Genomic DNA, 17,232 nt, shown 5'->3' with positions numbered 1-17,232 from the left:
TTCTTTAAAAATGAAAAGCTCTAAGCATAAGGCTCGGGAGCTTATCTTAGTTACATATTATGTTATATATGTCATGTAGTTAGTTAGCTAACATATAACATTAAAATAACTAAAAATTAAGTCAATTTAATAGTGTGATTTGTGCAATTCTAAGGGAACCACAAACTCAAACTCAATTAAAAAGTTTTTTTTTTCTCTTCTTTTTCTGGGATAGTAATGATTCCAAAACCCAAATAAAAGAAGGCTTCGGCTCCTGTGGGCGATGGGTCGGCTTTCTTGTGGCTGCTGTTTTTGACGCCACTGTTGAATTCACCCAGCTTTTATCTCTTTCTGTTTCGTTTTCCCAGAAATAAAAACTGTTTCCATCCCATTATTTCTACTTTCCAAATTAAATCACACATTAAGTGAATCATCCTTCATGCTTTGCCCCACACCGAAAGCATCCGACCCGCATTTCCCTTCGGACTTTTCCATATCAGAATCTAAAGTAGCACTCGGTCTTGGTTCCTTCTATGGCTCCTGTTTATTTCAATAGCTCACTGATTCCTTCCTTCAGAAAGCACCACAAGAATCCAAGGGTATATCATTACTCCCTTACTTGCGTCCCTTGATACCAACGGGCAAACCTGCTATCACAGTTCCAAAGAAATGAAATTCTGAAGTCATAAAAAGAGTCAGTGAAGGGTTAGAGTGAGGGTCCTGCTCTTGGAGTGTCTGGGTACAGGGTTAGAGTGAGGGTCCTGCTCTTGGAGAGTCTGGGTACAGGGTTAGAGTGAGGGTCCTGCTCTTGGAGTGTCTGGGTGCAACTGTACGCAACAACAGAATGGTGGAGAAGATCACAACTATGTAAAGCGTGTAGGTGACGTATGGATTTCCTTCCAAGTTAAGATCCTATACTCTATTAATTAAAATTACTTTGGGGCAATTTCGTGGTCCTTGTCTTGATGGGCTGCCCCTCTACTGGGGAAATTCTGCGTTGTGAATGGTGTCTTCTAGCTCTTTACAGTAGCTAAGCCTGGGCTCCCTGTGACTGCTACCAACCCAACCCAGAAATGAAGCAGAAAATGGAACCTGAGTGGGTAACTTTAAATACAAGCTGCTAGACTATGGAAGACTTTCCAATAGTTGCCAACGTGGTATATAAAAATGAAATCTGGAACTATCATGGCAGTTTTGAAAAGAAAAACCACAAAGGATCAGAATCGAAAGATGCCAGCAGATCAACAGGAAGTATTGTTTAATGTTACAAGTGAACAGATAGCTGGTCGTGGTGGCGCACGTCAGTAGGATTTGCTGAAGGAGGCAGAGGCAGGAGGATCACGAGTTCAAGACCAGCCTGGGCTACACATAAAAAAAACCCACACACACACAAAAAAAAAAAACCCCAAAGTGAATTGATACATTTTATGTTTACTTGCTTTTTTAACTTAATGGAATGGCTTGTTTTGTTTTGGTGAACCAATGAGGTTTACTGGAGCTACTTAAAGGAATACGGAACAGCACACTCAAACAAAGTTCCTATTATGAAACCCGCACTGATACAGCTCGAGAACAGTGGACATCTAAAGAATATAGCACATCTACGTGTGAAAGAGCATCCCATCTTGGTGGCTCAGTTTGTCAAATTCTCTTTTTCTTTATTAACTTTTTTATTCATTTTACATACCAACCATAGTCTTCCCCTTCCCCTCCTCGAGCTATCCCCAACCCACCCCCCACCCACTCTTGGCGTTTATCCCACTTCCCATGGGGAATCAACAAAGCCTGGCACATCAAGCTGAGGCAGGACCAAGGGGCTCCCTCATGTATTAAGGCTGAGCAAGGCATCCCACCACAGGGGATAGGGTTCAAAAAACCAGCTCATGCATCAGGGATAGCACCTGGTCCCAATGCCAGGGACCCCCAAACAGACCAACCTACACAGATGTCACCCACATGCAGACTTTCAATTTCAACACATGCCTAGTTCAGTCCCATGCAGGCTCCCCAGCTGGCAATCCAGAGTCTGTGAGCTCCCAGACTCTGTCTCTGTGGGTTTCCCTGTCATGATCTTGACTCGATCTTGCCTTATAATCCTTTCTCCCTCTCTTTAACTGGACTCTCGGAGCTCTGCCTGGTGCCTGGCTGTGGATCTCTGCATCTGCTTCCATCAGTTAGTAGATAAAGATTCTAGGATGATAATTAGGGTCGTCACCAATCTCATTTCAGGGGAAGGCCAGGTCGGGCACCCTCTCCACTATTGCTAGGATTCTTGGGTGGGCGGGGCCAGGGGGTGATCCTTGTGGATTTCTGGGAATTCCCAGGTTTCTCCCTAAGGTCGTTTCTTCTGTATTGGGATGTCCAGGTTCTGGGGGTGCCCTATTTCTCTTTTACGTTGTTGAATGTTTCTCTGCACTGGCGTTTATCCCTCTCTTTCTCCAATTGGTGCAGGCAGCATTACTCGTATTAGCCAGAACCCAGAAACAACCTAGATGCCCCTCAACCGAAGAATGGATAAAGAAAATGTGGTCCATTTACTCAGCTGTGAAAAAAACAATGACATCATGAAATTTGCAGGCAAACGGAGGGAACTAGATAAAAATCATCCTGAGTGAGGTAACCCAGACCAAGAAAGACAAACACGGTACGTACTTACTCATAATTGGATACTAGATGTAAACCAAAGGATAACCAGACTACAGCCCACAGCTGCCGAGAAGTTAGGTAACAAGGAAGACCCTAAGAGGGATGCATGGATAGCCCTGGGAAGAGGAAATAAATGAGATCCTCTGGGTAAACTGTGGGGAGTCAATAAGAGGGAGGATGGGGAGAAGAACGTCAAGGAAGGGAGTGGTCAAGTTGGGAGAAAGGCAGAGTGGGAAAGCAATGAAAAAGATGTCTTATTAGAGAGAGTCAATGGGATGGCATTTTAGTTTAACGGTCTGATGATTTGGTTGGGTTTGGTTACCTGGGAGCCCCAGAAGCAGCACGGAGGCAGAAGGCGAGATAGACGTTCTCAATTTCCCCCACTTGCCAACGCACCATAAGGCCTGTGAAGTTGTTCTATTCAAATCCCCAGCAGGTGTGGATAAGGGAACCATGCCTTCCTTGTCTTGGGTCACCGTGAGCCCCTGATTCTTACCTGCTCCTCAAACCATTGTAAATGGTCCCTGTGATAAAGTACCTTATCGTTGCTCAATCGTAGGACACCATTTGATAAAGTGGCCGGAAGTCATAGTAAAGGCCCAGCAGCTGCAGTTGTAGACAGGGGGTCACATGATCATAGGAATGTAGGAAAATACGTAAATGCCTCGGTTATAGATCATTCCTCACTCTCAGACCTTTGTAACTCATCTGAGAATTAGCTTTCCCTTTAAGAAAGAAAACGAAGGAGCAGGAAAGATGACTCAGCAGTTAAGAGGAGTTGCTGCTCTTGCAGAGGACTGAGGTTTCTGTACCTCCGGGACCAAGGGATCTGATATCCTCATCCGGCCCCTACAGGCAGCAGGCATGCATGCGAGGCACACACATAAATGTAGGCAAATATTCATACACATAAAGCAAAAATAAACGTGTCTTTTAAAAGAGGAAAAAGGAAGATTTGGATCCTGAGGGTTGGAATTAGGCAGGAATGGGGGGTAACTGATGGGAATTTGTTTCTGTTTTGTTTTGGGTTTTTTTTTTTTTGAGACAGGGTTTCTCTGTGGCTTTGGAGCCTGTCCTTGTAGACCAGGCTGGCCTTGAACTCACAGAGAGTGACCTGCCTCTGCCTCCCAAGTGCTGGGATTAAAGGTGTGCGCCACCACCGCCCGCTAATGGGAATTTGTGTCAGAGATTGTGGTGGTTTGAATGTGCCTCCCCCATAGGCTCATAGGGAGTGGCACCATTAGATGTGGCCCTGTTGAAGTATGTGTGACTTTGTTAGTGTGTCACTGGGGGCGAGCTTTCCAGGTTTTAGAAGCTGAAGCCAGGCCCAGTTAACTCACTTTTCTCTTCCTGTTGCCTGCCCGTCACGATGGAGAGCTCTCAGCTCCTGCTCCAACACCATGGCTGCCTGCTTCTCGCCCTGCTTCTCGCCATGTACCGGGCTGAATCTCCGAGCTGTAAACCAGACCCAGGTAAATATTTTCCTTTATAAGGGATGCTGTGGTCATAGTGTCTCTTCACAGCAATAGAAACCCTAAGGCAGCAAGTAAATGTAACCCAGCATTCAGAGGCTGAAGCAGAAGGAACTCAAACTCAAGGCCAACTGTTATGCTTAATCTTGGTCGTGAACCTGATGACGTTTGGAACCAACTAAAACCCGAGCTGCTGGGTCCATTGTCGTAGATTTTCTTAGATTATTTGAGGTCAGAAGACCCACCCTAAATGTGGACCACACCTTCTGGTGGCAGCCCACAGAAAGGGATATGAAAGAAGGAAGTTTTGCTTTCTGCTGGCTCGCCCTCACTCTCACTGGATGTTCCTCTCTCGTGGCAACAGGTGTTAAAGCGAGCTTCTTCAGGATTCCAGTATGGAGAGACGGTTAGCAGCTCCCCAGGAATTCTATAGGACCCTAGTACCAGATCGGGACACCCAGCTTCCTCTCAGGGTGAACACTTGTCCACGTCTCTCTAGGAAGTCTGTCACACAACAGTGTGTGTGTGCGCGCACCCACACACGCGTGCACACGAGCGTGCATGAGAAGGTCAACCTTGGGTCTCATTCCTCAAGGCCCCTCTTACCTTGTTTTTTTGGGACAGCCTCTCTCATTGACCTAGAGAACACCGATAAAATTAACTGGCTGGCCAGTATGCCAGTGACCTCTCCCCATCCCCCTAGCGCTAGGATTACAAGTACACACCGCTACACCTATTTGTTTTTAAATGTGGGTTCTGAGAGATTCCACTCAAAAAGCAAGCACTTTACCAACTGAACTATCTCCCAAATCCCCTTACTCTTGTTTTTTGAAACTTACCATGTAGGCTAGGCTGGCTGGCCAGTGGGCTTCAGGGAGCAACTTGTGCCCACATCCCTGGAGCTGGGACTGTAGAATGTATGCTACCATGCCTGGCTGTTAAAATGTGGGTTCTGGGTCATGGGACCCAGATCTTCATGCCTGTAAAGCAATCACTTTGCGAGCTGAGCTGTTAACCCCACCCCAAAACTGTTTTTGAAACAAGGTCTTACTGGTGGCCCAAGCTGGGTTTGAGCTCACCACAATCCCCTCTGACTTGGCTGTCTGTCTGTCTGCCAAGTGCTAGACTCACAAGCTTGCTCCTCAAGGCTTAACTCCAGCCCCAGCTACTTTGTGCGTTTCTTCAGCCTCTTAAAATACTCCTCCATGCCTTTCACCCAAAGTCTCAGTGAGAGGTTTTGTCATGACATTCTCACATAAAATAGAATGTATTCTGATCATGTTCAGCCCCTATATTGCTCTTTTTTATCCCATTTCTTCCCCTCTTTTGCCCTACTCATTACATATGAGGGGAAAGGTATCATATTTGTCTTTCTGAGGCTGGCTTGTTTCACTTAATGTGATGATTTCCAGTTTCATCAATTTTCCTACAAATAATTTCATTCTTCTTTAAATCAAGCTCCACTGTGCCCATAGGCCACATTTTCCTCCCTCATCCATTAGTGAGCACCCAGGATTATTCTGTATCTTGGCTGTTATATATACGGCATCAATTACACAAATCTGCAGGTATTCCTATAGTAAACTGACTGGGTTTTTTTTTGAGGGGGGATGCTATATACTTAAGCTGGATTATACATTAGTTCTATTTTTTTAATTTTTGGAAGAATCTCTTTTACAATCTCCACAGTACCAGACACATTCTCACCATCACTACGTACATTGTTTCCCCCGGCACCCCCAGACACACATGTCCATGCCAACCTCTGTTGTTTCAAGTTCTTGGTGATGTTCATTCTGAACTCAGAACGAGATAGACCCTCAATGTAGTTTTGATTTGCTTTGCTCTGAATAGCTAAGGATCAAGGGATTAACTACCCAGCAACACACTGATGGCACAGCTTATACTTTAAATCTGTAACATCATCCCTCTCGGTTTCCCTCACTAACACCTGTGAGGAAACATCATAGACATGTTTTACCAAACCCGATGGTGTTATATAAACTCCCCGGAAGGCCCAGCTGTGGGTGGATGCTATTCCACTTGCTACGTCAAGGCTTCCCCTCAGTGCTTTTTCCCCCCTCTGGATATCAAGTTGACTGATAAAGCTGTGCCTAACCCGGTTCCAGAAGATAACAACCTGACAGAAGACAGGTCCTCTCCTGAGCTTCAGTCCAACCATCTTCTTTGCCCCCATCACAGTGTTACCTCTTCAACCTGCCAACTGGGACCACCTGGAGTGGCATCTTCCTTCTTCCTATAGAAGAAAAGAGGGGAGAATTGTGGTGTGGTGGTTTGGATGAGAATGACCCCCAATAGGCTCATATGTTTGCATGCTTAGTCCCAAATAGGTGGACTCTTTAGGAAGATTAGGAGGTGTGGCCTTACTGGAGTGGGTGTGGCCTTGTTGGAGGAGGTGAACAATTGGGGAGGGGCTTTGAAGCTTCAAAAGCTTACACCAGGCCCAGTGGCTCTCAGTCTGTCTGTCTGTCTGCCTGCCTGCCTGCCTGCCTGTCTGCCAGTGCATCAGGATATACGCTCTCAGCCCATCGCTTCCTGCCCATGCATTCTGCCATGACGATAATGGACTAACTCTTTGAAACTGAAAACAAGCCCCCAGTTAAATGCTTTCTTTCTAAAAGCTGCTTTGGTCATGGTGTCTCTTCACAGCAATAGAATTCTAATTAGGACATGTGGGAATGGTTTTCCTGAGAAATGCTGTCTAAAATTTGCCTTTACAAATCAGACTTTCACCCAGCTCGACATCATGTTGGTAATGTGCTTTGAGATCATTTACAACCATGGATTCATTCTGTTTTACATGCTGCGTATTCAACCTGTTCAGAACTGACTGACTTTTAAGGAAAATGTTGTAACCCATCTTACTATTCCTTGGACCCCTCCACACTTGTTCCTTGTATCTTGTTCCACACTTCACCTCTCGGAGTCTTTCATGGCTCCTGCTGTCTGCTGGGCAGAACAATATGACGTGTGCGTGATGGGTGGTAACCAGATCTGAGACCATCTACCTGAAGCAGCAAGGCATAGAAAGCAGAGCCTTCTCTAAACATGTTTGAAGTAACCAGTGGATAGAGATTATCTTGGCATGTTGTTCTGAATTAATAGGACCAGAAGAGCAATCTTCTCCTTTGTGAGACTCCTGTAAAAGATGAATACAGAAGTCCCTCATTCCTTTCTGCCACCATATTTGCTGTGCCGTTCAATATATGGAGAAGACGGCCTTTGTTCAGGACTCAGATTCAAACAGGAGACACTTCTGAATACATCAGGCCCACTCTTGGATAAAAGACATTGAAATAGTCTTCTTTCCTGCATCATTGACACAAATGATGCTTTTTTCATCTTTTTTTTCCATCCATTTATAATTTTTTCTATTGAGAATTGTCTTCTGATTGAATTATTTGGTTTGGGATGTTTCTTTTTTATTTCCAAAAATATTCTGCCTATCAATATCTCTGACACGGATAGCTGGAAAAGATTTTCTTTCTTTCTGTAGGCTGTGTGCTCATCCACTGATTGTCTCCTGCTGTCTGCTGACAGAAACTTTCCAATTTAATGAAATCCAATTTGTCAGTTCTTGCTATTATTTCCTATTCATAAAGTCATTACTTGAGTCTAGGTTTTTTAGTATTTCCCCTGTGCTTTCATCTCGTAGTTTTATTGTTGTTGTTTGGGTGTTTTTGGGGGGACAGGCCAAGAAAATGGCTTGGCCATCTTGAAACTCACTATGCAGACAAGGCTGGATAAAACTCACAGAGATCTGCCTACCTCTGCCTCCCATCACCACACCAGGCCTCACCTAGTAGTTTCAAAGTTTCAGGTTTCACATTAAGGTCATGGAGCCAGTCTTAATATAGTATTGTGCAAGGTGAGAGATTCATATCTAGTTTTGTTTGTCTGTGTGTAGATATCCAATTTTACTGTCACCACTTGTTAAAGTCAGTGTTTTCTCCAAAACATGCTTTTGAACCTTTGTCAAAAATTAGATGACTATAGTGTGTGAATCGACTCTGAGCCCCTAGCACTTCAACCTACATGCCTGGTTTTGTTTCGATACCATGCTTATCTTGTCACTACACTTTTTTTTACAGTATAACTTCAAGTCAGGTGGTGCTGTGATACCTGCAGCCTTGTTCTTCTACTTAGTATTGCTTTTGCTCCTTGTGTTATTTTGTTTGTTTGCTTTCATTTTTTTGTTTTGTTTTGTTTACTTCCACAGGCATTTTAGGGTTGCTTTTCAATTTTTGTGGAGAATGACATTGAGATCTGATGGGGATTAGTATGGATCTATAAATCATTTTTGATGATATGGCTGTTTTCACAGTATTAATTAGACTGAACCATAAACAATAGACAGACTTCTCAGATTCTGTTTCTTTAGTTTCTTAAGTGCTTTATTGTTTACGTTGTAGAGATCTTTACCATATTTAGTTAAGTTTCATGATTAGGATTTTGTTTGTTGTGAGAATTTTTTTTAAAATCATTGCAAATAGGATCATATTATTGACTTCTTTTAGTGAATTCATTGTTGAGTATCATATATTCTTGTAGCTAAAAGTATCATCTAAAAACATCCCTTCGTGAGCTAAGGTTACTTCCATTTTTCTGTTGCATTACAGAAAAAAACCCCATATCTTTTAATATGTTAGTGAGTGATGTGGGATTCCCCTCTGTGATTACCATTAATGAATAATGAAAACTGGCTTGGCCTGATAGGGTAGAACAGAGCTAGGCAGGGAAAACTAAACTGAATGCTAGGAGGAAGAAGGTGGAGTAAGAGAGAAGACATGGAGCCACTGCCAGAGACAGACATGCTGGAACCTTGCTGATAGCCACAAGCCTCAAGGTAAAATATAAAATACTAGAAATGGGTTAATACTAGATGTAAGAGCTAGCTAGCAATTCACTTAAATGAGTGACCAAGCAGTGATTTAAATAATATAGTTTCTGTGTAATTATTTCAGGAGTCTGGGCAGCCAGGAAAACAAACAAGCAGCTTCCTACAACAAGTAAATCCCTGTGGCAGATTATCTAAGAATAAATAATAAGATCTCAACAATTTGGGCAATAATATGAAAACCAGTAGTAGCTAGTTTTCTGATGCTATGATCAAAACACCATAACCAGAAGCAACTTAAGAATCTTCATTCTGACCCATAACTCCAGGGAGTTAGAGTCCACAATGGTGGGGACAGCTCAGCAGCAGGGGAGGGGAGCTAGCCGATCACATTTTGTCTGCACATGAACATCAGAGGAAGCAGAAGCAGGATGGTGTGTGGGATGATCTTTATGCATACTGTGAATATGCATTCCTCTCATTGGTTAATAATAAAAGCTGTTTGACCAATAGGCAGACAGGATAGAGTTAGGCAGAACAATCAAATTGAGAACTCAGATAAGGAAGGGCAGAGTGGAGAGAGATGCCAGCCGGCCACTGAACAAACAGGACATGTAGAAAATGAGGTAACAAGCCTTGAGCCATGTGGCAAAACATTGATAGAAATATGGTTTAATATAAATGTAAGAGTTAGCCAGCAATGAGCCTGAGCTATTAGTCAAGTATTAATAATTAATGTAAGTCACTGAGTGATTATTTGGAAACAACTGTGGGATGGGGTGAGACAGAGAAACCACTGTTTACAGGATGGGCTATAAACTCACAGAAAGGATGAGAAGACACTCAAAGCAAGAGAGTAAAGTACACGTCATAACAATCACTCAAAATATAGCTAATTTGGACTGGAGAGATGGCTCAGAGGTTAAGAGCACTGACTGCTCTTCCAGAGGTCCTGAGTTCAATTCCCAGAAACCACATGGTGGCTCACAGCCATCTGTAATGAGATCTGGTGCCCTCTTCCGGACAGCAAGCATACAGACAGACAGAACACTGTATACATAATAAATAAATAAATAAATAAATAAATCTTTAAAAAATATAGCTAATTTAAGCAAACTGATGATGATAATTTAAGAGTTTATTTATAGTACGGATAATCTTAATTTTAATAGAAAACTACTGATAAAAACATTTACTTTAGTAAATAAAGACACAATTGGTGGAAGTCCTAAGAAATAATGTGAAAAGCAGTATTTCTCTAGGGATCCTGATTATGACAATAAAGAATTAGAAGAAATAAAGTATAAATATAGGCAAGATAAAAAACTTTTAATCCTGTGCTTCCAGAACACCATGTGTCAAAAAGATAAAGTCTTGATAAGAATACTACACACCTAAGTGGTTTATTGCATTGCTTACCGTTTCTTTGAGTAACTTCTTCATGGAGAATCCTCCTGAGTCCACAGGCAAAACACAGTTCTCTCTCCTATGTAACAGATAGTCTATTTAAAAATCTACACAAGACTATAGAACTACTTCATAGAAATTCAGGATTATAAACACTGCTTGGTCAAGGTTTCTGTAAAGCTCAGGCCCAGCTTTGCTCTTAAGGAAGCCACTCTCTAAGAGCAGAGCATTAGTTTCTCTTCTTTGGCAAGGTTTCTGCCTTTCATTCTGCGTGATTACTTGACCAGAGTATAGCTATGAATGTATCTCGGAAATAAATCAATAGAAATACACATCTGGGCGTGGCATCTAATAAACAGAGCAAGCTGTCCAGACATATTGTACACCCCGGACTGACCTCAGAATCATCTGGATAAGAACTGGATGAGAGTACCAGGCAAGCATCCTTGTCTCCCACGGCTTTCAAAGAGCAGCTGAATATGGTGGCACATGTGTCTAATCCCAACACTATGGAGGCTGAGGAACGATTAGGCTGGGGATAGCTAGGCCTACATAGTATGAACCTATCTCTTTTGTCATTTTCTCCATCATTCGCACAAGCCAGCACTAAAATGCCCAGCTGAGATGGTCCAGATGTGAGCTCCTCCGGGGAAGCAGGTCATGTGGTCTGTGTGATACTGGCTTGACGCTCAGTCTTTGCGTGTGCAGCTGCTGCTCCTTCCTGGTTCTCCACCCGCTGGTCTCCACTTCCCCCGAGTCCTCTGCAAGCCTTACTGGCATACCCAGGAGGAACTGTTCTCACCTCCAGAATTTGTCAAGCTGACTGATTCCTGGAAGGGTTGCTTTCCCTCTGTTAGCAGACCTGACAACATCAGCTTTGATCCTAGCCCCGTGAGCATCACAAGGGCACCATGGGAACTCAAGGCACGTGCTTCCTTTCCAAGCAATGCAGATTATAGAATGACACGTAGGAAATCACTTTGCAATTATAAGAGAGGATCAATTCTATTTGCTAGTGATATAAAAACTGGGAAATAACTAAGACATGTGAAAATGCTACCGATAACCTTAAAAATCTATACAAAGAAAATATTTCTTAGCTTGTTATCTCATCCAAATTACAAGCTCAAATTTTTGATTTTCTTTTGGAAAGAATGAGCATATAGTTCATTGATTTGAGCATTTATTGAGTCCATCACTAGGGAGGCCGAGGAAGAAGAATAATACATTTGAAGCCATCCTGGGCTATACACAGGAATACTCAGTCTCAAACGCCATTTACTGATCATATATTAGGCCTGTGTTTTACAATGAAGACACAAGAGCAGAGCTAAGAAAGAGGTTACTGTTTATAGTGACAAAAATAAATATTCCGGCTGGGTGGTGGTGGCGCACGCCTTTAATCCCAGCACTCGGGAGGCAGAGGCAGGAGGATCTCTTGGAGTTCGAGGCCAGCCTGGTCTACAAGAGCTAGTTCCAGGACAGGAACCAAAAATCTATGGAGAAACCCTGTCTCAAAAATAAAAATAAATATTCCGTGTAGATAAAGGGTGTTGTAGAAGCGTAGACCAGTCCCCTAAGTGTGCTACAGGAATGAACTGAATCCCCCAGGAAAGTGACTCCTGGAGAATGAGTAACGGAGGGAGGGGGCATGACTGTAAGCTGTTAGGGAGAAAGGGAGGGGATTTCATCCCTCCTAGGGGCAGGAGGGATGAAACCAATGGGCGGGTGGCCGAGCTAAAGAGGACATGGAACTGAAGAAATGAATAGCTAAACAGTAAGCCAAGGGAGGGAAGAGCATAGAAGACACGTGGGTGCCGGGTTTGGACAGGATGGTACCATTCCCCAAGACGGACAACACAGAAGGAGAATCATTATCAGAGGGGAATATAGCCGTAGGATTAGTTATGCTTCCAAGGGATAGGGAGAAAGAAAAGAACGGGAGAGGAGAGGGGACAGAGGTGGAAGGACCGAAGCCTGATGGTCTAGGAGTATTGACGACTCCCTGGATTACAGACCTGGAGATAACAATTGCCGCGACTAAACTTACGTTTGCCCTTTCTCACTAGCGTGGTATCGATTGCTATTGCACCCCTGTGTTTGGAAACCTGGACCACATGCCACAGTCTTGATTCACTTCACTTGCTTAGGCTAGGAGCATGGCGAACGACAGAGAGCTAAGCTATCCTCTCGGTCTAATTCCCCTGGGATTGCAACTTAATAAAAGGAAGGATGATGTCTCAAAACAATAAAACCCAAACAATCGAGGTGCTGCAGAGATGGCCAGGGGTTATGAGTGTGGCCGGCAGAGAACCCGAGGCTCAGTCACCTGGAACTTCAGCTCCAGAGGATTCAATGCCCAATTCGGATTTTGAGGACCCCTGTACTTAGGTGCATTCATGCCCCACCCCGACACGAAATTACAAAATAGTAAAAATAAAAAACTTTATAAAGGTCAGAAAGGAATCGATTCTTCAAAAACCTTGACGTTGTATCTCAAAGGCCCCCCTACTAGCTAGCTGCCAGTCCTCATTTTAGGATGGATGCGGGGCACACGTCTCACAAACTAGACTCAGGCAGCTCTCAGCAGAGCAGCACACAGGAGACTAATGACCAAGAGAGAAGCAAAGATGATTAGTGAGTAAATCAGCCAAATCAATCAAACCACGCCAACAACTCACGGAAGACCGTCAGGCTTAAGGGAGGAGGAACTGTACCGAGAGGGCGAGCCCCGGGCGTGACTCTGATAGAAGAAAAAGCCTTCAGAACCCTTTAACGAAGTGGGTCCCAGGACACTTGACTCTTGGGGTAAAATGAACAGAAGCGTCAGTGAAGAGCTGTGCACCTTAAAAGAGCTAGGCACACTCCAGAGGTGGTGAAGCTAACTCACAGTTCCACCTAAGACCGAACAGCCAACCGTGGCAGCTAGGACACCAAGACCATTCCCTATCTCAGTGCCACTAACTTGAGGTCCATAGGAAAGGGCTCAGGAGAGACGACAGGGTGCTTCGGGGTGGAAGAAGAACAGCAAAGCTATAGACTGCTGCCGAGACACGAAGACCAAGTGTAAGCAAGCTCAGCGTGCACGGAAGTAGACAGGGGTCCTCTTTAGGGCTCTGCGCGCACACGATCATCAACGGGCCCTCTCGTCCATGCACCACTGCAAACCATGCCTCTTTTGGTAGAAGATACAGATGACTGAAGTCTTTGAAGTCAATGAGTAAACCTTCCCAGGAAATTCGCAGAACATCTCTGAGTAAATAAATATCTGATCTGGCGCAGGCTCAGTCATGCATCTGTGGGCTGGGCAGGGTGGGACGTGCGTGCGCAATTTCTCAGCCTCCGGGGCAAGTCACGGGTCTGTTGTCACTTAGATTTGGCATCAGGGAATTACAACGACGACCTGCTGAGTGTGCTTGTTTTCGTCTTAGGGTGCAGCTAACTGAACTGTGAGAGTCCTTTAAGCCAAGTCTATGGAAAGACCCTTCGGACATTCACTTTGCCAGAGAAAGAGACCTTTGCTGTCTTCCCTTGGGAGAACAGGCAACCATCCTTTCCAAGTTGTGAAAGACAGCCCTCTTCCAAAAAGCACAGGCTCCTAAACAGACCAGGGCCAGGGAGCAGGAGGCCACTTAATTACTTTGATCAGTTTTCCCAGCTGAATGCCTGAAGCTCCTACCCTGGTCAAGAGGAAATCCAGAAGACAAGGTGGGGATGACTGGTAATTGTGTGTCATTAGCAGAGCAAAAAGTCCACGGCATTGCCTGGAGAGCTGGCGAAACGGAGTTTCACCTCAAAAGTGAATTCTGAAGAGCAGTCCTTGCAGATCACCTTACACAGGCACAGAGCAGTTTGTTAGAGAATGTTTTCTTGCTTGACAGAGTTTATTCATCTATTTACTTTTAGTGTATGCTTTGGTCGCTTTGCCCGCATGGACATCTGTGCACTGTGTCATGCGGCACCCCCAGAGGCCAGGAGTGGGCGTCAGATCTCCCCGGAGCTGGAGTTACAGAGGGTCGCAAGTTGTCGTGTGGGTGCTGGGCATTGAACCTGGATCCTCTGCAAATGCAGCCGGAGCACTTATCGCCTGAGCCATTCCCTCCCAGCCCCCTAGAAAATGTTCTCAATCACACTTGTTTTGCATGTACCAAAATGGAAATGAAATTATTTAATTATGTAGTGGCCATCCATAAAAGCAGAGAGTAGAGTAATGTTTTAAATGAATTCAGTGGCCAGAGCTGACTTGACTTCAGTGGATCAAGTTAAGAGTCGTCCAGCAGTTTGACTTGATCTGCAGATAAAGACCTAAAATTAAGGGGAAAGTACACAGACAGCATGTTCCTTTCTATTTCCTCAATTTGTTTCTCTCAACGAAGATTTTAAATAGGATCTGTGAGAGCTTAGCTTATTCTTTCTGGCGATGTATACAAGAGTTAGCAAATGGCATCCCACTTCCTATTTCTCTGTTGCTCACAGGGTAAATTTTTTTTAGTTTTTTTTAAAGTGGTTGAAAAAGTCAACCGAAGGGCTGGGGATACATTTCAGGGGGAGAGACATTGCCCAGCATGTGCGAGGTACCCAGGTTCAACTGTAAGCACCACAACAAGGGTAAAGGTAAGTGATGGGGGCATATTTTGTCATATGTAAAAATTGTGTGAAACTAAAATTTCAAATAAAGTTTTATTGGGACCCAGTTATAGCCATTCATTTACTTGCCTAGAAATACTTTCCTACGACAATGACAAAGTGGCAGGAACTATTACTTTCAAAGTCTAAAATATATACCCAGAAAATATAAACCAGAAAGGTTTGTCAATACCCAGAATGTATTGATGATTGACAGCAAACCTATAATGTCCTTGAAATCACATACCTGAGCAACAGAGTTCCCTCACAGCGGCCACTCATAGAACTCTAGGTTCGAAGGGATCTAGAGGTGGAGTCAGAGTGTACTTCAGGGGAACTTATTATATCCTGCTCCTGCTGAGAGGTTTATACCGTGTGTGTGTGTGTGTGTGTGTGTGTGTGTGTGTGAGAGAGAGAGAGAGAGAGAGAGAGAGAGAGAGAGAGAGAGGTCAACAGCAGGGCTGATGAGCACGCCTCACCATGCATGTGGCAGTCAGAGGGACAATGTGTGGGTAAGTTCTCTCCATCCGCCTTTACCCAAGATTCAGGGATGGACTGAACAAAGAAAAAATGGTCTCAAGGCAAGATCTTTACCCACTGAGCCATCTCACTGGCTGCACTCCTGTCTTTTTTTTAATATTTATTTATTTATTATGTATACAACATTCTGTCTGTGTGTATGCCTGCAGGCCAGAAGAGGGCACCAGACCTCATTACAGATGGTTGTGAGCCACCATGTGGTTGCTGGGAATTGAACTCAGGACCTTTGGAAGAGCAGGCAATGCTCTTAACCACTGAGCCATCTCTCCAGCCCCTGTACTCCTGTCTTTACAGGTGAAAACAGACTTCACTTAAAGATGGTACAAAGTCACAGAATTGCTACTCTTGATACTATTAAAATAAACAAAAATGAGAGAAAAAAATTTAAACCTACTAAATACCCACCCGAACCTGGCAATACCAATCTTTTCTTCACTTGAGGAATTGATTAGCAATGGAGGGAACACCGGCAGCAGCCATGCTGAGGACGGGTGAGTTAGCAGTGACTTAGCTGCTAGAATCTGTGCATGAAAGGAGATGGACCAGTAGGGCTGGGGGGCTCGATACAGTCTGCAGGGACAGGAAGGACTCTCACCTTCCGTGACCCTGTGCTGACTTGCAGAACTGGGGAAGAGAAGGTAGACCTGACGTACTCCATTGCCTGAGGGGAGTGAACTCAAATCTCAGCAAACACAGCGGAGCCCAGCTGCAGCCTGGACTCAGCTCTGCCTAGCTCTCCCCTTCTAGCCATGCTGGTTTGCAGAAAAATGGGGAGACAAGTAGCATTTTACCATTAATAGAGACCAAACGAGAATGGATGAACTACTCCTAGGGAAGGTGGAGGCAATGACAAGGTGGATGGTTAGCGCGACAGAAAATGAGAGAGATGACACAGAGGATAAATAAATAAATAAATAAATAAATAAATAAATAAATAAATAAATAAATAAATTATTATATATTATATAGTAGCATGGTAAGGCTACTAAGAGGAATGAGGATACAGAGAACAAAGAAAAAATCCTTTATAAAGATAACTGGCCTCAGGTCACACATTTGGACCTCAAGGGCTCTTGCTGCAAGATAAGAAAGCTTTACTCTTTAAAGATAGGGAACATTTCCATGGAAGAAAGTTAACGAAGATGGGAAAACTGGAAATCTCAGGAAAGTTGAACATTCCAAGAAAAAAGTCAGAGTTATTTCTAAGAAACCGCTCTCTAGGAGGCCTCTGGAATCTTGCCAAGAAATGCTTTTAGAAATAGTCTTTCAGGCTCAGTAGTGTAACCTGGCAGAATTCCTGCCCAGGATGCGTGGAGACCTGGATCCCATGTTCAGGGTTACTCACTGTAGCACACATCTGAAATCCTCGGGGATGGAGACAGGCAGAGCAGAGGTTCAAGTTCCCTCAGCTGCACAGTCAGTTCAGGGCCAAAGCACCAAGTGGGACCTGTCTGCAAAAACACACACACACACACACACACACACACACACACACACACATCTCTGAGAATCTAAAGCCCTCTTCTGGCCTTTGCAAGCACACACACACACATACACACATACATACACACATATACACACACGTGCGCACGCACACATGCGCGCACACACGCGCACAAACACGTAAATAAATACATAAGAGGTTAAAAAACAGAAGACACCTCAGCTGGGGACGAGGCTCATTTGAAGAGCACTTTGCCTAAC

General features: G+C 44.1%; 1 long non-coding RNA gene across 1 annotated transcript in view; it reads right to left on the bottom strand.

Moving 5' to 3' along the window:
* Positions 1-6,071: 6,071 nt before the first annotated feature.
* The window catches only part of LOC142851163 (uncharacterized), a 35,031-nt gene continuing 23,870 nt past the window's right edge, over positions 6,072-17,232 (bottom strand). The window contains exons 2-3 of the long non-coding RNA XR_012910746.1: positions 16,874-16,979; positions 6,072-6,354 (exon numbers count right to left, since the gene is read on the bottom strand). This is a non-coding gene — a long non-coding RNA (uncharacterized LOC142851163). The remainder of the gene's footprint in view (positions 6,355-16,873; positions 16,980-17,232) is intronic.

Source organism: Microtus pennsylvanicus, chromosome 5 (genome assembly GCF_037038515.1).
Source record: "Microtus pennsylvanicus isolate mMicPen1 chromosome 5, mMicPen1.hap1, whole genome shotgun sequence".
Taxonomy (NCBI): Eukaryota; Metazoa; Chordata; class Mammalia; order Rodentia; family Cricetidae; genus Microtus; species Microtus pennsylvanicus.
This window is presented reverse-complemented; position numbering and strand designations above follow the sequence as displayed.